Source organism: Thalassophryne amazonica, unplaced genomic scaffold (assembly GCF_902500255.1).
Source record: "Thalassophryne amazonica unplaced genomic scaffold, fThaAma1.1, whole genome shotgun sequence".
NCBI lineage: Eukaryota > Metazoa > Chordata > Actinopteri > Batrachoidiformes > Batrachoididae > Thalassophryne > Thalassophryne amazonica.
In genome coordinates, this window is record NW_022986410.1 from 3833 (window position 1) to 29562 (window position 25730).

General features: G+C 41.6%; 1 long non-coding RNA gene across 1 annotated transcript; it reads left to right on the forward strand.

The window, feature by feature from the left end:
• The first annotated feature begins 1510 nt into the window (after positions 1-1510).
• LOC117506177 lies at positions 1511-4213 on the forward strand. The gene is made up of 3 exons (XR_004559396.1): positions 1511-1522; positions 1997-1998; positions 4079-4213. It is a non-coding gene; the product is annotated as an uncharacterized LOC117506177 (long non-coding RNA).
• The last annotated feature ends 21517 nt before the right edge of the window (positions 4214-25730 follow it).

A 25730-nucleotide genomic window follows, 5' to 3' on the forward strand; every position in this document is an offset into this window, starting at 1 on the left:
GCAGCAGTATTTTGGCCGCAGTGTAGAGTGGCATTTTTAAAGGACATGTCTCTTGTTTTTTAACATCCCAATTAATAATACAACATAAAAGTACTCATGATTGTAAGTCTCTCCGCACGCGTGCTAATAATCAGTGATCTCTTATGTATTTTATTCCTCTCTCTCTGAGCGTTAGCATGTGCATTTCCGGAAAACGTTTCACTCGGCAATCCCCTGCATTTTTCAGTGTATGACGTCCTAATTCGCAAAACGGAAACATTTCAATGACTGCCAGAGGAAAAGAACCTGCTCAGTCCAAAAATGAAACTTCTGAGCTGCTTTTTGAACGTGATGGCTCGCATTTACAGAGAGGAGACGACACGCTTCACCCTGAAACGCTTAACTTTTTCAGAGTGTTAGATTTTGGAGCTTAGTGTGGTGACACACTGTTTGTGTGGATGCTGGTTTACTGAAGCTGTGTACGTGGGACGTCTGACACTGTTTATAACAGACTGCCTGGACACAGATGGATTTGTTATAGTGGAAAAAGTCAGAATACATTATTTCCAGGTGTTCACTGATGTTATTTTATGTGCCACGATCGAGAGGCAGAGCTGCAGCCAGCAATCTTGCACACGCACACGTTTCTTTGATCGCATGAAGTTTACATTTGTAAATTAATCCACAACACAATGGTGAGCGTGGCATGTTCCCCTTCTGTGTTTTGTAGCTAGATTTTTTTTTTTTTTTGTGACAGTCTAAATTTAGATCTGTGATGTCTGTATGTGTGCTACGAATGCTCAGTGTGTGTGTGCATGTGCACTGTGCTACTGACGAGACACTCGCTTCCCCCGGCAGCATATATATATATATTTTAGATTTTAGATTTTATTGATAACACTCATAATTAATCATGCACAAAGCTGAACCTGGAGCAGAGATGGTTATTGACAGGCTGCGTTTGACTCATGACAGTGCAGGTGCACAGAAACTTTGTTGGAGCCTCAGCTTTTACCGTGACTTTATCAAAATGAACAGTAATTACTTAAAAACGAGTCATCATAACACAACATCACACTTATGTCAACTTGAGAATTAATCTGTGCTTTCCGTTCTTAACGTTATCAGCTGCATTCCACTAAAGTGCACGCTGGGATGCTTCAAGTTGCGATGTTAGTCTGGTGGCTGATTCTCAGAAGGGGCTTAAAAAACATTTTGACTCCACCTTATGTCAATCATAAGTTTGATATTTTCTGTTTATTGGGTCCATAAGCTTAATAATTCAAGACATTACCCCTCACAAAAAGTGTCCAAAAGACCCTAACAGAGCCATTTAAAAGAAACGCCCAACCGCGTTATTGCGTAGTGGCGATTTTTGCCTTTTAGCTCTAGAACGTGCTAAGTTTATGATATCTACATCACTAGAAAATATGTACATTAAAAAGAAATAATTCTATACTTTGTTATGCTTTTTAAGCCTTTTATCCACAGATTTGAGAGGAAAAATGAGTTATTTCCCAACAGTTAAACTAGTTATACCCATGTGGGTGTAACATCATCACCAGAGGAGTATCAGAGCAGGGGCGAGTCGACTGGGTCATAGAAACCTATCCTGAGGTGTCTATCAAAGATCCTACTCATCAGGACAGAAGCACCAGTGTGTCTGGGACCATAGACACCAACATCTGTTCAGGTGCCTAGAAATTCAGCATTCAACTGAAGAAGTCCTAAGAAGTGGCCTGTTTAAGCGCTCACTCATGCACTTTGTACTAGAGGAGTGGTCCAAAGACACATACACTGGCAAGCTAAAAGAGTGGTCATTTTACTGCAGATAAGTGCTTCCGTTTGATTGCCAGTGGCATGACTTCCATCAAGAAAGATGAGATACCTCACCTGCTGTGCACACATGAAGAAGCCAATACCAGGCTCCTCTTCCATGTGGCACATGCATCTGAGCATGGTGCTGCAGGTGTCGTGATCAAATCACCGGATACAGACATTGCTATAATTGCAATAGCAGTGAGCCATCAGATCCAGACACAGCTGATCTTCCGGACAGACACCAAGCAACGTACCCGTTACCTTGACCTGAGAGCTGTTGGCAGAAAGCTCGGCAGAGATGTGTGTGAAGCCCTTCTAGGTTACCATGCCTTTAGTGGTTGTGACTCAACCAGTGCATTTGCTGGTAGAGGGAAAACCACTGGGTTCAAACTTGTCAAAGATGATGCCAAGTTCAGGGGTGCCATGTAGGGGCTTGTGCAGTCTTTTCAGATGGCTGTTGACCAGCTTGCAGCAGGGGAGGCAGCCATATGCTCTTTGTATGGAAGGAAAGACATGGATTGTGTCAATGAGTTGCGCTATGCAATGTTCTGGATGCACACCACTGTCCCAGTTCGACTCCCACCTTGCCAGAGTGCTGCCAGGCTGCATCTGCTCCATGCACACTACCAGGCTGCCATTTGCTTGGATGGACATTCCACCTCCCCATGACCATGGGTGGGAGGTCAGTGAGTCACTGATCAGCAACAAGTGGCAAGATTTTGCGCCTGCACCACAGTCCATTCTGGAGTGCATCTCATGCAAATGCCAGAAATGTGCAGACCGCAGGTGTTCCTGCCGTAGCAACAACCTGAACTGTACAGGGGCATGCATGTGCAATGTCAATATGTGTGAGAATTTAAAGGATGTCAGATAGCACAGACATTCTGCTATCAGATGATGAATCTTATGAAGAGTGAACACTTGTTTCAGTGAACATAATTCGACAGTCTGGACTTCCAAAATAAAGCCATTTGAGTCATTATGTATACTGTCAATAAACCATTTCTGTTGACTCTTTGATTCTTTTTTGCATTCTAGAAGTTTGAATAATATAATACCAGACTAAAAAGACAACTTTAAAGAGCTTAGACAAGTTTACTATTCATAAGTTCAAAATCGGCAATATGCACAATGGCAGAAAAAGGTGTTTTTGTTTTTTTTTAAATGGCTCATATAGGCTCTTTTGGACACTTTTTGTGAGGGGTAATGTTTTGAATTTTGGAGCTTAGGGACCCAATAAATAGAAAATACAGTCAAACTTATGATTGACTCGCGGTGGAGTATAGGTCCAATTTTTCAGAATCAGCCCTTGTCGGACACACCTGAGTACTCACGAGTACTTTGTTTTCGGAGCTCTCTTTAGCTGTTTGTTGCGTATGCCGTATACTTTGAAGCTGGTCACGGAAGTGTACAAAGTAATCCCAGTGGATCATCAAATGGTCACTAACAGCCTAAATCTGAATTGCTAGTTTTGGTGCGATGTCCTTTAAAGAAGAAAAAAACAAAAAACAAAGGAAACAAAACTTGAGCTTTACATTTTTCTCCTGACCAGAACTTTGGTATTGTGCCTGGTAGGGTTTTCTTTTTGTTTATGGATTTTGAACTTACCCACCACCTTTTTCCCCTGAATTATATATATATTTTTTAAAGCATATAAGCAATAACTGTTAAAAAAGCATAAAATAAAGCATCTCCTTGTTTTTCTTCAGGCATGGCACAACTTTTCAACAGCATTGTTTCAAATGCACCATGTCTGTGTGCACATCAGAAGAATAACTTAGGCCCAATCTCAATTCTCTTTTCTTCCCCTTTCCCTTAGCTCTACCCCTACGCCTAACCCTTTAAAACAAAGGGTAAGGCAAAGGGATATGCCTCTAGCCCTATGAATTGAAACACACATGGCAACCAAAGCGCAACTTGTTACAGTAGCCTGTTTGCTCTTTTTCTCGCCTTTCCGCATCAGTGCAAAGAAATAGAGATTCAGATTTCTTCAACACATCGCAGTCATGTCGGAGAATTTTGTGGTATTAATAATTAATCTAATTAATCAGTAATTAATTAATAATCAATTGATTAATTAATGTTATGTGCAGAAGGTTCCGGGTTCAAATCCCACCCCTGCCACATTTCTCCATGTAATGTGGAGTTGCATCAGGAAGGGCATCCGGCATAATACCTGTGCCAATTCAACATGCAGATCCACCTTAGATTTGCTGTGGCGACCCCGAGTGCAAACAAGGAAGCAGCCGAAGGGGCTTACTAGTAATTAATTAGTTAGTAATTTAAAGAAATAAACACGTGAAATATATCGGTTTGTGTGGATTGAATGTATACATTATACAAGTTTCACTTTTTGAATGGAATTACTGAAATAAATCAACTTTTTCGTGATATTCTAATTATATGACCAGCACCTGTATGTATGTTATTGGCTGCATCTAGTTCTGTTAACCTTATATTTCTTTTTCAAATTCTCCCATTTTTTTGTATCCAGCCCTATTTCCTTTAGAAATTTCCTTGGCAAAAATATCAGGTTATGTGTTCCACATATATATGTGTATTTTGGAAATTTGTAAATTGGAAAATACATAATGTATTTTCCAATTTACTCCCATTGGTCTTTAGCTGACTGCTTAGAATGCAGAAACTTCTCATTTTCTGCCCGAAAACTTATTAGGAGACGAGTGCGCTCAGGGCTCCCTGTTTGTTTACAAAATACACACGCGTTACAGACCTTGATCTCCAACAGCAGGAATCGCTATTGTCCAAAGATTTATGAACATACAAATTAACGTGCTTATCCTTTATCATGATTTTCTCCATTGTGAGATATAAGTGTTTTATCGTAGCATTTGTGTGGATATGCATTATAATGCATCAGCACACGAGCGAAGTTGCGATATTCTTCAGAACGACAATATACACAACATGCATCCAGCAGCATATATGTTGCTGTCATAGGTAATTGCCTGTAAAGTTTTTTGGCAAGTTATAACTTTCAAATCGTGTAATTTGTAATGAAAGCCACTTACATTTGTGCGACTTTTTCAGCGCCATGTTTGTTTCTGTGGAGACAGCGGTAAGCTCCTCCTACCCCTCTAAAACGGAGTGTGCATCCAGATTCCCTCCATTTGAAGGGGTTTGTAGCCCTCTGCCTACCCCTCCGCCTCCCTCCAAAAAGAGAATTGGGATACCCCTCTGTCTCTCGTGCCTGTGCAAAATGGAGGGGAAGGGCCAAGGGGTAGACTTGAGATTCAGCCTTACTGTCTCTGCTGTCCATGTGCACTGATAATAAAGCTCAACTGTTCCACATTCTGCCATGCCAATGTTACAGTTTGCTGTAACCTGGTACAGCTTGAGATGGAATTATAGATGGTGTTCTTCAAACATTTGTCATCGTATAATGCCCGGGGAAAGGCCGCACCATCTTTACTTCGGGTACATATTCAGATTTTTTATATTAGTCGCAATTATTTTGTGCACAGCTTGTGTGGAAAAACATTCACTAGCTGACAATCTTTTCTCCCACCTAACCAAAAAGAAGCATTGTGCTCATATACGGTTATTGTGCTAGCAAGAATGTGTTGTGATTTGCTATCAGTGTTGGCACCAAAAAGTGTGTGTGTGTGTGTGGGGGGGGGGGGGTTAATTGGATACTTTTTTTTAATCTAAAAGTGCTACGAACTGTCCAGTGAATGTTTTAACATTAATCCGGTGAGTCAATCTTGCTTCACTACTCAAGATTTGCTGCTTGCAGCCATTTTTGAAAATCTTAAAGTTCAGAGTTGAGTACCAGGTTTTCGAGAGACTGGTCACAGGAATTTTAACTTTGTGACATAAAATTTTCAACCTGTCCAATACTGGTAAGTGGTATAACTGATAATGTACCTATTTAAACTTTACTTTTGGTTCACAATTTTATGCTGTCATAGTTAGAAATAGGAAAGCTATGCTATGGGATTTATGTTATGCTATCGGCAGATGGCTTAGCCTTCTGGGCTTCTTCTATGCTGTTATTTCTGTTAGTGTGCATGCTGCCCCCAGTGGCAAACAAAAGACAAGCAGATGCAGTGCCGCACATAATAGTAAAAACCTGAAGATGATGGCTGGTCTTGAATAAATATGTATTTTAAGGTAAGCAATGCCACTTTTGGCTTATTCTAACTTAGCTAGTAAAATGAATGTGTATGTAAACAAAGAACTGTATCCCATCATGAATCAAACACCTTTTTATTAAAGAAGTAAATTAACATTCCTGAATCATATCATAGCCCATGTAGCTCTATGTAATGTATCATTTTATAATGGAGAGATACACCCCCCCATTATTTTGTTTTAAAACAATTTACTTTAGTCATACATCTATGAAGGGTGCGTTGTGTCTTGCAAAAGCTGTATCTTGATGCAATACTCCCCACCTGTGTATAACTTGTTCATTTTCTGGGTGATGGCCCAATCTGATGGCAACAGCCGTTGTTTCCTCTGATTAACCAGTAACCTGTGACCCCCTGAGGGACATTTTGATTGGCTAATGTCTCAACAGAAGGCTGAACGGTAGCACTTTTAAGATTAGGGAGAATGGGACTGGGGTTGCTGTAAGGGACATTCTAATTAGCTGATTTTACTGATAACACCTGAGGCAGCCTGTGTGTATGTGTTATTTCTGTGTTATCACTCTCTACGATAGATATGGATGCAGGCCTTGCAGTATTGTGTGAGCATGATACATGGATTATATGACCCAGTAAAATATATTTATATGCATTGAAACAAAGTGGATAATACTCCCCCCCTTCTTTCCTGTGCATGTGAGAGCATGAGCAAAAGTGACTGTGCATTGGTGTAATAAATGGCATTTTGTGAAGCTATAAGTTATCATGAGTAGATCAATAAAACATCTTAATGTACTTAGAGGCTTTCTAAGACTGGTTCCTTATATTGTTTTCAAATGCTCTATAGAAATCCTATTCAGTACTCACTTCTGCAGGATAGATTCACTCAGCACTTTGTGGTAAAATTTTAAATATTCACATTTTATATTTTTTAATACTGAATAGTCTTTATTTTTGAATACATAAGCGCAGCACGTGTTCACAGGGACTTGTAAAAATCTATGCACACACCAAACTGGTGGTGTTTAATATCATGTAGCGATAAATGTCTTTGGACATTTGGTTTTAAAGAATTTGTGTTGATAACCTCTCGCACATCTATATTATATAGCCAAGTGTCTTCTGTGTGTGTGTATGCAGGCATGTTTATGGCTTCGATCACGGAGAAACTGGGGATAGCTGATATTTGCCATTTGGTATGCTTATGTATTTTGGATCAAGGATGAGTGCTGTGAAACTGGAAAGTTGATAGGACTAATATTTTTGAAGAAATTATAGATATTGGCTAACACCTGTGAACAATAGACGTAGTGCTGCAATACACCATGGCAGTTCAGGGTTTTAAATGTTACTGTGATTCGTGTTAGTTTAACAGTGTTAGTGTTATTGATTTGTGTTTTTCTATTTCAGTTGAATTCATCAGTTTAGTTAAGTGTCATGTTGTCATTACTATGAGTGAGAACTGTAGTGTGCTTGATGTCTTCCACCACAATCTGTTTGTGGGTATGCATTTTTTTTTTTTTTAATAAGCTGCACCTGCTTGTGGCAGAAAAGACAAAGCCATGTGTGCGTACATATAGAATATAATGCTTTTTATTGTCATTATACACAAGGTACAATGAAATTAAAAGACAACTCCCGTAGTGCAAAGGTGTAAAAGTAAATATAAAAAGACAAATAAATATATAACTAAGATTACGGAGAAACTGGTGAGAGCTGACGTTTGCCGTTTGGTATTCTTGTGTATTTTGGGTCAAAACAGAATTTTGATAGGACTAATTTTTTGGAGAAACTATGGCTGTTAGCTAGTAGCACTGAACAATGGACATTACATTCAGTACTCACGCCATTCCAGCAGGGGGCAATACGTCATCTATACATTAAAAGTGTGCGTGCATGGGTAATTTTATTAAGTTAGTTCAATTTAAAGTACATAATATAATTGTAAATGGATTAAAAATATATGGCTGCACAAGAAAGGAAAACATTTATTTCCATTGTGGTCCATTTAAAAATCAGTTTACAAAATATAAGTAATAATAAATTAAAAATAATAATGATGATGATAATAGTGTGTAAATGATAGCAAGAACCTAAACAATTTATAAATTAAGACAGTAAATTAACAAATATATAATTAACAGGAAATACAAGGGTTTAGTTCTTCAAAAAAAAAAAAAAAAAATTGCGGATGTCTAAAGTTTTAAAAACATTCTGGACTCACTCGCCATTCCACTCATCATAGAAATTTTGCATAATTTATTACCACCCTTGAAAAATGTCAACTACTTATTTTAGAAACACTACCCAATCGAGAGCCTGTGGATTCCCACGGGCAACGTGCTAGTGTATTTTATAGAGCTTAAACTAGTTGTGGGTAGTACACTGGTATCAGTCATCAGTGTGATTGTGTGCCACTATATGCATAAAGCAATACACTCAACACTTTTATCCCCTGTAATTGTACAGAACTCATGCCAGGCAAGAACACATTTCATTTCACAAACATAATGCAAAATAACACCATATATACATTATTTTGGAAGTCAGTCATTTCACTACAGCTCTGATCAGGTCTGTGCAGCCATTAGTTTTTTTGTGTGTGTGGGTTTTCCTGTTGTCTTACGCTCCACGCTTGAGTCAAAACACCTGTTAAATACTTTTTTGTAGACGTAACTGGCTATAATGTCATTTTCGCAAGAAGACATTGCTAAACTATTATGGGAATGGTTAAACTGTGATTGTGTTCTGTGAACCGGCGTACTTTTACGCTGCATGTACACTTGTTTAAGCTTTCAACAGTTGTTAGGTAGGCATGCCATTTGGTTGTGGATCTGCACAATTCCATATTGAAGTAACAGTTTTGACACCCCATGTCTAACGTCTATATTTGATGTGAAAATTATTTTGGAAAGATAGCATGGAATCAGTTTGTTGTGACAGCACTACACATATTTCAGTGTTTGAAAAGAAAGGACAGTGTACCACTACTGCAGGCTTTTTTCAGTTAAAAGGCTTTTCACTGTGTAATTTGTCTTGGTTATGCTGTATGTTCGCATTCATTCATTAACATTACAGTGAAAAATTGACCATATTTCAAGTTTACAATTCAATAAATTTTATGTATGAAAGTGTACGAAATAGTAGTGCGCAGTATGTGCGATTGACGGTAGAAATTATATAAATTTTGCAGACGGTAGAGATTTGGTCTCCACCAACCAGTCACGATAATGCTTTTGATGACGCCATCGTATCTTCCTCAGTGACTGAGTCTGAACGACTGGAAACAGCTGCAGTCAGTGCTTTGGTCACAGGCTCCATCTCACCATTGGTAGATTAAAACTTACTCTTACAAAGAGTAAGTTTTAAACATTATAAACTATTTTAATCCTCTGGCGTCACCTCACTTCATTCAGTCATGTAAAAGTCACATGACCGAATTAAGGGGTTCTCCCATTAAATTCACCAGACTGTCTGTTTCAGTGCGTCTTAAGTGCGCACTTGAAACTCTATCAGTTTTTAAATAAACCTACTATAACATAAATTATGATTAATAATTTCCATGATGTTTTTGTGAATTTTCTGGTCATATTTGGTGTGCTTATTTGAAAGCCACAGTAAACGGTCTCATTTCCTCATTGAGAATCAGGTCCATCTCTGGGCAGGAGCGCAGAGGGAAAAAAAAAGCCCGCCTTCCCCTTTTTCATTGGTGGATCTAAGCCAATCAGGATCATGAACCCACGTTGGGTGGTCTCTGAGTACTTTCTGGACGAAACGCAACCAAAGGCAGACAAATTAACACTGCCCCCAACTGGATAGAAGCAGGAATAACAATGTGTGGGGTTATTGCAATTTCCAAAATTACATGTCGAACATAAGTCAGTCATGCGCTCAAAATTACATTATATCTGTTTTTGTTGTTTTTTCATTTATTTATTTTGATCAATTTAGCTTTGCTAAATAGACTATCTAACCCAGGGGTGCCCAAGTTCGGTCCTCGAGATCTACCTTCCTGACACTTAGTTGTCTCCCTGCTCCAACACACCTGAATCCAATGAAAAGCTAATTTAAAGCCTAACGAGTCTTTCATTGAATTCAGTTCTGTTAGAACAGGGAGACAACTAAGAGTGTCAGGAAGGTAGATCCCGAGGACCGAACTTGAGCACCCCTGATGTAACCCATTCAGAAACACTTCCATTATAATTTTTACACTTAAGCTTGTATCACGATATATATACTGTTACCATGAAAGGATTCAGTTTATACCATAATATGAATTTGAAATCATATCACCCAGGCCTAGTACCAAATATTTCGATTTAGAAATTTAAAACCTTTGAGGTTTTTCTTTTTTGTTGGGCGGGGGGGGTAGGGTGGCGACAATTGGGTCATTCCTTTGCTTCTTAGGTTTCACTTATTTTAAAATTTGCCAATGACATGAAAATTCAATAAGGTATGTCTTCTATAATATATTCCAGTTCTAAGGTAAAACTGTACTAGTGTATACTAAGGTATATCTAAAAAAGGAAGAGCAGAATAGAAGAGTAGAATAGAGTAGAGCCACTTAGGTGCCTGGTCTTGAGAACCAGGGACGGTTGCCTAGTTAAGTAACTGCATCCTGTGATTTAAATGTAAAACAGATTTGAAAATTACAAGTGTGATTGAGAAGTTTTTGAGCTTGACCCTGTTGGACAGTATGTCTCATGGACCTGTCCTCAGTCTATTTGATAACTTCATATCTCCTCCGGGGTGATGGACGCCATAATGCATACTGTTCTTTGCTTACCATGCTAGACAGACAAAACAGTTTTGATATGGCACATACCGTTTCAGATATACTCCACAAGCAGTCACCTCATATGAATGTCAAATGCAGCATTTCTCAACCAATTACATAGCTCTACTGATCCATGCGCCTGGCAACAGCCCACCCATCTGGGTGTGGGGCCGAGAGCAGGCAGAAGACATGGATAGAGTGCTGTGTGAGGGCAGGTTGCAAGCTGTTGTAGCAACTCTCTGTTCAGTGATGGCATCTTTAAAAACATGAATTTGAAATCATTTCTTGTCAGTCTTTGAGTGTTCTTAGTTCGCTCCCCACATTAGACTACCGGGAGGCGGGAAAATCCCCAACAACCTAGAAAGAGTAGGGTGTTGCTCTCCATCTTTTGCATTCTGACAAAGCGAGAGGTACCTATGTAACTATGGTTCTGTGAATTGCGGACGACCGCCATAGGGTAGTACTTTAGCACCTGAATTATTCCATTAACGAATGTGCACAGGTCGATTCTTAAACCAACAAAGCTACACCAGTAGATGTGACCTAGATGACGTCAGCGACAGTATATGAGTACACATTACCTAGCATTCAGTTCTTTTGGAATCTGTCGACGAGACTCCAAGTGGTAACTAACTCTGGCATTCGTCCGGAATCCATAGAACCATAGTTACATATGGAACTCGCTCTATTTCATTCCTCCTGACCGCCAGAGGGCGGTGCTTTATCACCTGGATGACCTTATACCAACAATGTTACCAGGAGTATGCACTTACCAAACCTCAAATGTGCACTTACCGACCTCAGCTGAAGTTCGAGGAGGCCGTTAATACGACCGTCGCCACAGGGTGTACATTAACTCTGTAGAAGCAGGCAGAAGTACAGGAGGAAGCCCATGTTGCTGCAGTACAGATGTCAGTCAGTGGCACACCTTTCAGGGCAGCCCAGGAGGTGGATATGCCCCAAGTTGAATGACATTCCACTGGAGGAGGTTGAATGTCGCCGTTCCTGTAAGCTTGCAATCTAGCGTTAACAACCCACTACGACAGTCTTTGCTTGGACAAGGCACAGCATTTCCTGGGGCCCGCATAGCAGACAAACAGAGCATCACTTTTGTAAAAGGCAGCTGTCAATTCAATATAATGTCTAAGTGCACAAACAGGACACAACAAACTAGAATTAACTTCTGCAGGAGATTGTGGGGTAAAGACAGCCAAGGTAACCGGCCAGTTAGCATGGAAGGGTAATACCGTCTTTGGTAAAAAGGAGAGGTTCGGCCATAGAGTAACCCCTGATCCATCAGAATTCCAGTGCATGAAGTTGTCAGCAATTGACAAGGCATGGAGCTCGCCAACGTACTTTGCGGATGAAACAGCAAGGAGGAATGCAGTCTTAACTGACAACCAACAAACGGTGAAGAGCATAAACCCCCAAGAGCCAATGGAAGATCCCTGCCCACGTGCAATCCTCGGAGGCCAAAGGCGAGGAGCACCTCTTAAAAAGTGATATATCAGGGGTTGCTGTCCTATTGATTAACCATCTAACATAATGTAGAGAGCAGAGACAGCAGCAACATAAAGTTTAATTGTAGAGACAGAGACCAGCAGCACTGGCACAGGACAACGCTCAGGGTCCATGCCTTGTGTACTACACCAGTGGGTAAAAAGCTTCTATCTATTGCTGTATAATGCTCTAGTGGAGGGTGAAGGGTGCACAGGCATTCAGTATAGTCTGCATGACCGCTTGATCACAAGAGTTCAACATGGAGTCTCTCTTCAGGGGTGTACAGTTGAAGACGCTCTGGGTGAGGATGCCAAGTGTTCCTGTACAATTGTGACAAAAGGCCCCTCCTCCATGGGAGAGGCCACAGCTCTCCGCTGAGGAGCATCAGAATCATGGGGAACCATCTCCTGCCTGGCCAGTACGGGGCTACTAGCAACACTGTGATCGGTCATGCATATTCTGTGTAGTATCAGTGTGATCAGTGGAAGAGGAGGAAATGCATATAGTAGACAGGCTAACCAAGGGTGAGCCTGTGCATCCTGGCCCAGTGGGCTGTGTGGTTCTGAGAGAGAGAGCACCACAGGTGACGGTGTGCTCTGGCATTCGAGGCAAACAGACTTCCGCCTTGCCAGACCTGTCCCAGATCAGTTGAACCACATCTGGGTTGACGTTCCACTCACCCAGTGGCCGTTTCTGACGTGAAAGAAAATCTGCAGCGTTGTTCTGCATGCCTGGCAGATGCACAGCCCTGAGACTCAGCATGGGAGGCAACGCCCACTGGAAAAGTTCCTGGGCTTCCCTCAGGGAATGCCTCCTTAATGGTTTATATGGTACACTGTCGATGTGTTGTCTGACCGAACAAGCACATTTCCCGTGTAGGGTAGGACAGAAATGGCTCAGAACGAGGCGGACAGTATGCAGCTCTAGCACGTTGATATGCTGTAGCCTTTTCTGAGGGCTCCAGAACACCTAATCATTCTATGGTTCCACAATGCACCCCAGCCAGAAAGTGAGACGTCTGTTACAATGACCTCCTGGCCGCAGGGTAGAGAGGCCAGAGGAATACCACGTTAGGAACTCCCTTTTCCTCCAGGGGTGAAGATGTCAGACAGACTGAGCCGGAAAATACACAGTACTGTGTTGAAGCAGCGTGGGGTTGAGGCCCAGGATGTTGAGCCAAATTTGTAAGGGGCACAGGGACTGGAGTCCCAGAGGCATGACTGTTGACACTACCGTCAGTTTCCCCATGAGCTGGAGGAGCAGACCGCAAGTCACTCTGGTATTCCTGTGAACATGACAGACCAGAGTGCGAATGTCATCCACCCTTTACGGGGATGGGCGAGTTGTGATTGCCAGTGAATCGAGCGCCATGCCGATAAATACCACCTGTTGGCATAGGGTCAAGGAACTCTTTGCGAAGTTCAGTGAGCCCTAGCTGTGATACATGTTCTAGTAGGGTGCGAGTGTCGTTGAGTAATTGCCGGCTCTGTGCACATACAAGCCAGTTGTCCACATATGGAAGAATCCGTATCCCATGAGCCTGCAAGGGTGAGAGTGTTGTTGCCATGCACTTGGTGAAGATACGCGGAGTGAGTGAGAGCCCAAAGGGGAGGACTCTGAACTGGTACACCTGTCCCTCGAAGGCAAACTGGAGGAATTGCCTGTGGTGAACTGACCTGGGATGTGAAATGGGCGTCTTTCAGGTCCACACTGGTAAACCAGTCCCCCAGCCAAATTGTCTGGAGAACTTCTGTTGTGCGGCGCATGTGAAAACAGCACTTTCATGTACTGATTTAACTTCCTGAGGTCGAGGATAGGGTGAAAGCCACCATCCTTTTTTTGGAACTACAAATAAGTTGAATAGAACCCTCTTAAGTGATCTGAACTGTGAACCTGCTCTGTGGCTCCTTTTTTCAGGAGTTCCTGCCTGAGAATGAGAGACCTCTCCTGGTTTCTATCAAATTTGACTTTTACACCATCAAGCTTGGGGGGACAATGATTGAACTGAATATTGTAGCTCCTGACCAACATTGAGCCAAGACTAATTCCTGCCACTGGTTGATCTGTGTTTGGGAGAAATGACTGGTGCCACTGTACCGGGCATCAAACTCATTTACAATGACCCCGCAATGATTTTGAGGGGTGAGCATGATGGTCCTGTCCGTCACGGCGGCCATTTTTGGGTGGCCTACCCACGGGTGGCTGAAAGGTAGACTGGTCGGAGGGCTGACGCGGTAAATCCCGGTTCCAATTGGTGCTGAGACCTGTTACCCTGAACAGCACACTGTAGGGTCTGCTGGGCTGCAGGGCCAAAAACCTGACTTGGGATAACAAGCAGCGTGTGTTGTGAGCCCCTGCAAGCCTCAGACAGAGGGGATTGAGCCAACCACACCTGTCGCTGGGTTATGGTCAGAGTGGACATCAGTCTGCCAAGCTCCCGTGACATATAGGTGAAAGCCTTCAGCGAAGCATCACTCAGGCTCTGTGTGTCAGTGTCAGGTTCATTATCCTGGAGAGACCGGGAAAGTCTAATGGCAAGGTGAGACAGGGAGTTCCCCAGATGACTAAGTTGAGCTGCACTGTCATAGCTCTATGTAAGGAGGCCATGAGTGGCCCTACATTGAGGTTGCGGGCCACGGGCCTCTGGCTGGGCAGCATCAGCCGGACCTACAATCAGGCTACTAACAGCACCGTCCACTGAAGGCATGTGGTCTAAGCCATACTGCAGTGTATCAGACATTGCACACAGTGCTCTGCAATCCTGTGGTATATGGGTAAAGGATTTGGGGTCAGACCAGCACCTCTGTAGCTCTTCAATATATGGGAAGGGGGGTTGGGACACTGAAAGCTGGCTTCCGAGTGTCCCTAAAAAAGGCACTAGAAGAAGCAGTCTTGATGGGAGGAGCATCCACACCAAGCCATGACGAGGCCAACTGAATGGCCCATGTACCGATGACCAGCCCAGACTTGGATGCCTGAGGAGCATCACCTTCTAAAGTGTGGGAGTTCGTGGTGGAAGGACAGGGGGGAACGCTTCCCCTGTCGTTGAACTCCAATCCGACCCAGCAGGTCCCCGCAAAATAATAACTCTGATGCCGCAATTGACATTACATCATCATCACGGTGGCTGGCAGGGGGGATCAGCTCCTCCTCACTATAGTCACAGGAAGGTGTCAACTGCTCTGTGAGAGGAGCAGCAGAAGATTTAGAAGGCTGCAGAGAGAGAAGCAATGACTTCATCTGAGCAAATTCAGAGGCCAGGTTGTCAAACTTATCAGACAAGATTAAGTCATGGGCACCCTTTTTCGCCATAGCAGTAAGGGGCTCAGCATGTGGTCACTTACGTGAGTGTGGTACGAATGTCACAGAGGACATTTCTACTTCAAGCCTGGACAGTCTAGCCAATCTGTCAGTCAATGGCATAGTAACACAGTTGAAGCAAGCATCATCTGTGAGTGTTTGTTTCAAGTGTCCATGTCCGAGACAGGATGGGCATAAAGTATGGCCAACCTCCGGGCTCAGAGACCTCAGACAGCTGTTGCATGTATGCACCAATGCTGCCGACATTAGCCCGTGTGGATGTAGCAGTAAGAATTGGTGGTGCAGTGAGCGAGACCAGGCTCACACCCAGGTGTTAATTTTACGAACAGTAGTGAGTGGTGGGACTCACAGCCCACAAACTGACAGTTAGGTGTTACATTTATAAGCCACCAAATGGCAAAGTAGCTGTGAGCTACTGTGGAAAGCTAAACGCAGATTAGCAGGCAAGCAGATGCCATGAAAACAACTGCTGTAAGAAAAGAGCGAAAAACACTTGCAACCAGCAGGGAAGTCAGAGAATACTCCACAGTTGCATGTAGAACAACAGTGCAGCAGGAGCAGAGACACTCGCAGCACAGCATCCAAACTTGGTGCGTGGAGCAGGAGCAAACACTCACAACTACATCGTAATTTAAATGAAGACGTCAGCGAGCTGCATGTTTGGCGCAAGTGACCACGGAGCGGAAAAACACTCATAGCACACCGTCCAAACTCAGCCCATGGAACACGGCTGCAGAGGAGCAAAACCACTCGCAACAGCGTCAATTTCAGCGGCAATGCAGCGGCATTGTTCAAGCGGCACAGTGTAAATTCGAAGGCACCACAGCGTCAATTTCAAGGAAGCGCCAGTGAGCTGCATGTTAGGAGCAGAATGACCAGGAGCAGAAAAAATACCCACAACAGTGTCCAAACTCATACCAGTGTAATATCACAGCAGCAAAGCGAAGCAGGCACGTGGGCATGAATGGCACCGTGAAAAGCGAGCCAGCAGTGTGTAATAAACTTAGAGCGACTAATTAAAATTCATAACACAGCGTCAAGACAGTGGAGCATGTCCTACAGCACGACACGCCCTGGCATGCTCCACACACGGTGGCGTTGCACACAGCGGTGATGAGAAATTAACGTGCATTTGTAGGAAGGCAAGCGACACGTCCCGCACACAGTAGCATTGCACACAGCGGTGATAAGAAATTAACGTGCACTTGTAGGAAAACGAGAGCGACACGTTCTGCACACAGTAGCATTGCACACAGTAGTGGTAACAAATTAACGTGCACTTGTAGGAAAACAAGAGCGACACGTTCTGCACACAGTAGCATTGCACACAGTAGTGGTAACAAATTAACGTGCACTTGTAGGAAAACAAGAGCGACACGTTCTGCACACAGTAGCATTGCACACAGTAGTGGTAACAAATTAACGTGCACTTGTAGGAAGGCGAGCTTTCTTACTCCTATTAAGGATCATGGGGGCGGGCTGGAGCCTATTTCAGCAGTCGTCTTTCCCCTTATTTAAAAAAGTTAGTCTTTGGTAAATTTTTAAAATGATTTTAACCCTGTTTGTAGTATGTGCATCCTGTTTGTCACTGACTATAAGCAATTTAAAATGAAGAGGAACAGTAAATCACACCTAGTGAACCATTTGATGAGGCTTACCAACTTTTAGTTACTTTGTATTTTTAAATATTTCCATTAAAACATTTATAAATCGTTTTTCACATTTCTCATCAGATCTTTTATTGTGCTCTTTTCTGACTTGTATTTCATGTTGCAACAGACATTGCAATCTTATCTCTTGATTCTTCTCTTCTTTTTCATGCTACATATTTACTACTGCTGTCTATATTTTCCTCTTCTTTCACACTGAAAGACTGTGAAGAGAATGTAACATGTAAGGAGCCACGTAAGTCCACAAATGCTTTTGCCTGTGAAGATGAATATGGCTGTGTATATGTGGGTATTCAGAGAATAATTTTGTGTGTGTGTGTGAGTTCCCAGCATACCTCTTCCCTTTTAATTAGGTAGGATGTCTGGAAAGAGACCAAGCCCACATGCAAATTTAGAAATAGATTTTTAGTTGATTCACCACTGTGCTTCTTGTCCAGTCTTGGGTCATTTCATGCTTCTAGCACACCACCATAATTACAAGTGTAGAAAAATTGCTCAGATTCTTCTAGGAAAAAATTGTTTTTTTGTTTAATGGTTTAACCCAAATCTTAGCTCTTCTTAGTTACCATGTCTCAGTAGATGCTAATCTAGACCTCAGTGATCCCCATCTTCATGTACTATTTGTAATATAACAGTCACAACACAACTCACCTTTTTCTATTTGACTTGTGACGATAGCGCACAGGCGACCTGATTATGTGCATTTGTTAGAACTACAGGAGGTTATCCATACGTCAGTAGGGATGGCTCTGCTTTTTATGTGACCTGTTGTCAGTCAGCTCAATTGTTTACTTAGGTAAACATGGAAACATGACAAGAAAATAAAAACAGTTTAAATTGGTGATGTACCAAACTGATACAGTTTGGTGTTGATGATCAACTAATGTGTATTAGGCATTGGCCAGATGCGGTTGATCCTGCACAGCTGCTGTTATGATGACATACCAATGAATTAACTTTCAGTATCGGACTTTTGTGTCTTCCGTTTCATATGCCGCAAAGAAATGTTTAATGTTATTGCTGCTACAGTGAGGCAAATAAGTATTTGATCCACTGTCGAGTTTGCAAGTTTTCCCACTGACAAAGAATGGAGAGGTCTAAGTTTTATAGTAGGTGCACTTCAACTGAAACAGAATCTAAAAAAAAATTCTGAAAAATCACATTGTCTGATTTTATTTTTTTAATAATTAATTTGCATTTCACTGCATGAAATAAGTATTTGCTCACCTACCAACCAGCAAGAATTCTGGCTCTCACAGACCGGTTAGTTCTTCTTAAAGAAGCCCTCCTATTCTGCACTCTTTACCTGTATTAAAATGAGGTGGGCTTCATAGATAATTGGCAAAGCTTCTGGGGAAAACCTGGTCTTGTTAGGAGAGACGGCATCCATCCCACTTTGGATGGAGCAGCTCTCATTTCTAGAAATCTGGCCAATTTTCTTAAATCCTCCAAACCGTGACTATCCAGGGTTGGGACCAGGAAACAGAGTTGTAGTCTTACACACCTCTCTGCAGCTTCTCTCCCCCTGCCATCCCCTCATTACCCCATCCCCGTAGAGACGGTGCCTGCTCCCAGACCACCAATAACCAGCAAAAATCTATTTAAGCATAAAAATTCAAAAAGAAAAAATAATATAGCACCTTCAACTGCACCACAGACTAAAACAGTTAAATGTGGTCTATTAAACATTAGGTCTCTCTCTTCTAAGTCCCTGTTAGTAAATGATATAATAATTGATCAACATATTGATTTATTCTGCCTTACAGAAACCTGGTTACAGCAAGATGAATGTTAGTTTAAATGAGTCAACACCCCCGAGTCACACTAACTGCCAGAACGCTCGTAGCACGGGCCGAGGCGGAGGATTAACAGCAATCTTCCATTCCAGCTTATTAATTAATCAAAAACCCAGACAGAGCTTTAATTCATTTGAAAGCTTGACTCTTAGTCTTGTCCATCCAAATTGGAAGTCCCAAAAACCAGTTTTATTTGTTATCAATCGTCCTCCTGGTCGTTACTGTGAGTTTCTCTGTGAATTTTCAGACCTTTTGTCTGACTTAGTGCTTAGCTCAGATAAGATAATTATAGTGGGTGATTTTAACATCCACACAGATGCTGAGAATGACAGCCTCAGCACTGCATTTAGTCTATTATTAGACTCAATTGGCTTTGCTCAAAATGTAAATGAGTCCACCCACCACTTTAATCATATCTTAGATCTTGTTCTGACTTATGGTATGGAAATTGAAGACTTAACAGTATTCCCTGAAAACTCCCTTCTGTCTGATCATTTCTTAATAACATTTACTCTGATGGACTACCCAGCAGTGGGGAATAAGTTTCATTACACTAGAAGTCTTTCAGAAAGCGCTGTAACTAGGTTTAAGGATATGTTTCCTTCTTTATGTTCCCTAATGCCATATACCAACACAGTGCAGAGTAGCTACGTAAACTTTTACATCCTCATTGAAGACAACTTTGGATGCTGTAGCTCCTCTGAAAAAGAGAGCTTTAAATCAGAAGTGCCTGACTCTGTGTTATAACTCACAAACTCGCAGCTTAAAGCAGATAACCCGTAAGTTGGAGAGGAAATGGCATCTCACTAATTTAGAAGATCTTCACTTAGCCTGGAAAAAGAGTCTGTTGCTCTATAAAAAAGCCCTCCGTAAAGCTAGGACATGTTACTACTCATCACTAATTGAAGAAATAAGAACAACCCCAGGTTTCTTTCAGCACTGTAGCCAGGCTGACAGAGTCAGAGCTCTATTGAGCCGAGTATTCCTTTAACTAGTAATGACTTCATGACTCTTTGCTAATAAAATTTTAACTATTAGAGAAAAAATTACTCATAACCATCCCAAAGACGTATCGTTATCTTTGGCTGCTTTCAGTGATGCCAGTATTTGGTTAGACTCTTTCTCTCAGATTGTTCTGAGTTATTTTCATTAGTTACTTCATCCAAACCATCAACATGTCTATTGGACCCCATTCCTACCAGGCTGCTCAAGGAAGCCCTACCATTATTTAATGCTTCGATCTTAAATATGATCAATCTATCTTTATTAGTTGGCTATGTACCACAGGCTTTTAAGGTGGCAGTAATTAAACCATTACTTAAAAAGCCATCACTTGACCCAGCTATCTTAGCTAATTATAGGCCAATCTCCAACATTCCTTTTCTCTCCAAAATTCTTGAAAGGTTAGTTGTAAAACAGCTAACTGATCATCTGCAGAGGAATGGTCTATTTGAAGAGTTTCAGTCAGGTTTCAGAATTCATCATAGTACAGAAACAGCATTAGTGAAGGTTACAAATGATCTTATGGCCTCAGACAGTGGACTCATCTCTGTGCTTGTCCTGTTAGACCTCAGTGCTGCTTTTGATACTGTTGACCATAAAATTTTATTACAGAGATTAGAGCATGCCATAGGTATTAAAGGTACTGCGCTGCAGTGGTTTGAATCATATTTATCTAATAGATTACAATTTGTTCATGTAAATGGGGAGTCTTCTTCACAGACTAAGGTTAATTATGGAGTTCCACAAGGTTCTGTGCTAGGACCAATTTTATTCACTTTATACATGCTTCCCTTAGGCAGTATTATTAGACGGCATTGCTTAAATTTTCATTGTTACGTAGATGATACCCAGCTTTATCTATCCATGAAGCCAGAGGACACACACCAATTAGCTAAACTGCAGGATTGTCTTACAGACATAAGGACATGGATGACCTCTAATTTCCTGCTTTTAAACTCAGATAAAACTGAAGTTATTGTACTTGGCCCCACAAATCTTAGAAACATGGTGTCTAACCAGATCCTTACTCTGGATGGCATTACCCTGACCTCTAGTAATACTGTGAGAAATCTTGGAGTCATTTTTGATCAGGATATGTCATTCAAAGTGCATATTAAACAAATATGTAGGACTGCTTTTTTGCATTTACGCAATATCTCTAAAATTATAAAGGTCTTGTCTCAGAGTGATGCTGAAAAACTAATTCATGCATTTATTTCCTCTAGGCTGGACTATTGTAATTCATTATTATCAGGTTGTCCTAAAAGTTCCCTGAAAAGCCTTCAGTTAATTCAAAATGCTGCAGCTAGAGTACTGACGGGGACTAGAAGGAGAGAGCATATCTCACCCATATTGGCCTCTCTTCATTGGCTTCCTGTTAATTCTAGAATAGAATTTAAAATTCTTCTTCTTACTTATAAGGTTTTGAATAATCAGGTCCCTTCTTATCTTAGGGATCTCATAGTACCATATCACCCCAATAGAGCGCTTCGCTCTCAGACTGCAGGCTTACTTGTAGTTCCTAGGGTTTGTAAGAGTAGAATGGGAGGCAGAGCCTTCAGCTTTCAGGCTCCTCTCCTGTGGAACCAGCTCCCAATTCGGATCAGGGAGACAGACACCCTCTCTACTTTTAAGATTAGGCTTAAAACTTTCCTTTTTGCTAAAGCTTATAGTTAGGGCTGGATCAGGTGACCCTGAACCATCCCTTAGTTATGCTGCTATAGACTTAGACTGCTGGGGGGTTCCCATAATGCACTGAGTGTTTCTTTCTCTTTTTGCTCTGTATGCACCACTCTGCATTTAATCATTAGTGATTGATCTCTGCTCCCCTCCACAGCATGTCTTTTTCCTGGTTCTCTCCCTCAGCCCCAACCAGTCCCAGCAGAAGACTGCCCCTCCCTGAGCCTGGTTCTGCTGGAGGTTTCTTCCTGTTAAAAGGGAGTTTTTCCTTCCCACTGTCGCCAAGTGCTTGCTCACAGGGGGTTGTTTTGACCTTTGGCGTTTTTACATAATTATTGTATGGCCTTGCCTTACAATATAAAGTGCCTTGGGGCAACTGTTGTGATTTGGCGCTGTATAAATAAAATTGAATTGAATTGAACTTGTTACCTGTATATAACATTTACCACACACTGAATCAATCACCTCTAACCTATTCACCATGGCCAAGACCAAAGAGGTGTCTAAGGACACTAGGGACAAAACTGTAGATCTGCACAAGGCTGGGATGGGCTATAGGACAACAGGCAAGCAGCTTAGTGAAAATACAACTATTGGCATAATTGTTAGAAAATGGAAGAAATACAAGATGACTCAATCTTCCTCGGTCTGGGGTTCCATGCAAGATCTCGCCTCATGGGGTAAGGATGATTCTGAGAAAGTCCAGAACAACACAGGAGGACCTGGTCAATGACCCGAAGAGAGCTGGGACCACAGTCACAAAGATTACATTAGTAATACACAACGCCATCATGGTTTAAAATCCTGCATGGCAACAAGGTCCCCCTGCTCATGCCAGCACATATCCAGGCCTGTTTGAAGTTCACCATTGACCATCTGGATGATCCAGCGGACACATGGGAAAAGGCCATGTGGTCAGATGAGACCGAAATAGAGGTTTTTGGCATCAACTCCACTCGCTGTGTTTGCAGGATGAGAACAACCCCAAGAACTCCGTCTCAATCGTGACGCATGGGGGTGGAAACATAATTTGGGGGGGGGGGGGGGGGGGGGGGCTTTTCTGCAACAGGGACAGGACGACTGCACCGTATTGAAGGGAGGATGGATGGGGTCATGTATTGTTAGATTTTGGCAAACAACCTCCTTGCCTCAGTAAGAGCATTGAAGACGATTCGTGGCATGACAGTGACCCCAAAGACACAGCCAGGCCAACTAAGGATTGCTCCAAAAGAAGCATTTCAAGGTCCTGGAGTGGCCTGGCCAGTCTCCATACCTGAACTCAATTGAAAATCTTTGGAGGGAGTTTAAACTCCAAGTCTGAAAGATCTGGAGAAGATCTGTATGGAGGATTGGACCAAAATCCCTGCTGCAGTGTGCAAACTTGGTCAAGAACTACAGTAAACATCTGAGCTCTGTAACTGCAAACAAAAGTTTCTGTACCAAATGTTAACGTCTGTTTTTCTAGGGAATCAAATACTTATTTCATGCAATAAAATGCAAATTAATTATTTAAAAAAAATCATACAATGTGATTTTCTGATTTTTAGATTCTCTGTTAAAGTGTACCTGCGACAAAACTTAGACCTCTCCATTCTTTGAAGGTGGGAAAACTCGCAAAATTGACAGTGGATGAAAAACTTATTTTCCCCACTATATGTGTGCACTTCATTCTATTAAAAATGTGCCAACGTGAAGGCAGTTATAATTGCAGTAAAACTATAAAAGCAGATTGCGCACTTGCATCAACACTCTGTGTATATAGATGTGTATGTGTGTGTGTGGGCAACGATTAAAAAATTTTAATCGCATGATTTCCATGATTAAGCGCCATTAATCACATTATTATATGGTATGTGATTTTGCCAACTTCTGATTGGCCCACTCGCTACTTTCTGAGCTGTACCACATGCCGAGTTGACCGCTGGTGGAGCAGAGTACACCTCGCGTGCAGCGTAGTGCTAGCCAATCGAGCGACACCTTCTATCGATAATGACCAATCAGATAACGCGATACAATGCCTACTTTGGCTGTCAGTTTGACAACATTCTACATGATGGCTGCGCATTATTTCACAAAGACTATTCCTTAAGTTTTACACGGGCCCGCTTCGAGTTGCGTCGTGCATCGTCATGACGCTGTGTATATGATGCAGTAAAAACTAAAAGGAAAAAAAACGCTGCTAGCTGCAGCTGCTCCAGCAGCTGCTCGGTCTTCTCTCACAAGTGTGTTTAAATACAGTCCATAAATGTCTTGCTCACAGACTGACTGCAAGAGACAGGACATGTCCACATTCAGTAAAAAGTCCGGACATCTCCAGTCCACTCACGGACGATTCATTCGTGCGCGCACATGTGAACAATTAAAAGAAAAAAAGGCTGCCTGCGCTCTTTGCTCTCTGCAAACTCTCTCATCACTGTGTTAAAGAAAGGACGTAAGTCCTGCTCACAGACTGATTGTCAGAGACAGGACATGTCCACATCAAGTATAACGCCAGACATCTCTACATTTACTCAGACGGTTCGTTCACACGCATCTCGCGCAGACCTGCAGCTCAGCACAAGAACAAATATAAACTAGAAGATAAATCAGAGTGCACAGTCTGTCTGCAGCGCGCACCTGACACAGACATTCCTGCGTCTTCATGACACCACAGGAAGCTCGAGGGAGCCCCTGTGTGAAAGGGGCTTTAGAGATTGTGCTCATTAAGTATTTTGGACCTGTTGGTGCAGTATGACAGTAATAAAGAGTTGAAACTTGAGATTGATTTTTCAGTTTTAGTATGTTTGACAAACTCACAATTTTCTTGTTTAGCATATAATTAAACAGTTATAGACTTTTGATTTCGGTGTTCACCGAGGCCTTGGTCGAGGTGAACCTCATCCTGACCAGGTCCGCATAATCACGGGTACACCTCATCAAAAGTCTATAATTGTATATTGTTATATGCAAAATCCAAAAATGAATTCAGAAGTAATGTATAGCACAATTTTATTTTAAATGTTCTGCCATATGAATGAACGTGCCATAACGTTTGTTCTGCAAAATACTTAACAGCATTTTGTTTATGTAGTTGCAGTTAACAGGGTTCTCAGCAGGATTTTTTTCGTAATTGGATGGAAAAATCACGTTAAAACGCCTGGGGTTCAGGGATGCTTAGGTCCCCCCCACCACACCCCCGAAGCTTTTGCATTATGGGCTTATAAAGGACGTTCTTTGTTAGTCTTCTAAAATCTGAAGTCCAAACATTTCAAAATGTGAGGAAAGTTTTCTAAAAACGCCACCAATTTGACATTGAAGCTGCAGCGGAGACCTTCATCTGGTTAAATATGCTGTCATCTCTGCAAATTCACACCTGCTGCTACACTTATGAATAAAACAGTTTCTTTAAACAGTAACTATTTTCTTACTTGAAAAAACCTTTTCCTTATTTTCACATTAAATGAAATCAAGGTTCAGTCAAAAAACAAAACATTTGCACAGGTAGAACAATTCCCTCCCCTCTTGTGCATAATTTTAAAACGTTCAAAACCACTATAATCGTGCAATTCATAGTTTAATAATCCCTTGGTCCTGATTACAACATTAAAAGCAATCACATCAATGAGAGCGTGATTTAATGTTGAAGTGACTCTATTAAAAGATTATTTAATTATGAGAAATCCTAATGAACAAACACACTGCAGTCATTGTTGCATCATCTCCTGTTGTGTTGATAATAAATATTTATACCTATTTATGGTGTCTTTTTTTTCTGGTTGAAATGCAGATGTGAATTAATGAATCTACCAGACTTAAAAATGTACATAAATGTCCAAGGGTCATTATCATGTTAATCAAGAAATCAAATCACCTGAAACAATAGGTGAGTTATGGTTTTAATTTACAAACATCAAAGATTTCTAAAGAATATTTTTCCCCCTTTTAATTTAAACTGTTTTAATTACAAGTTATTTAACGTAAGAAAAAAAAGACACGGATTTTCTTGAATAAACTGCTGGGTATAAATCAGCAGTTCTGATGTTCCTGACACACATCTGCAATATTCTGTTTTGGCCTGATGCCTTGTTTCTTT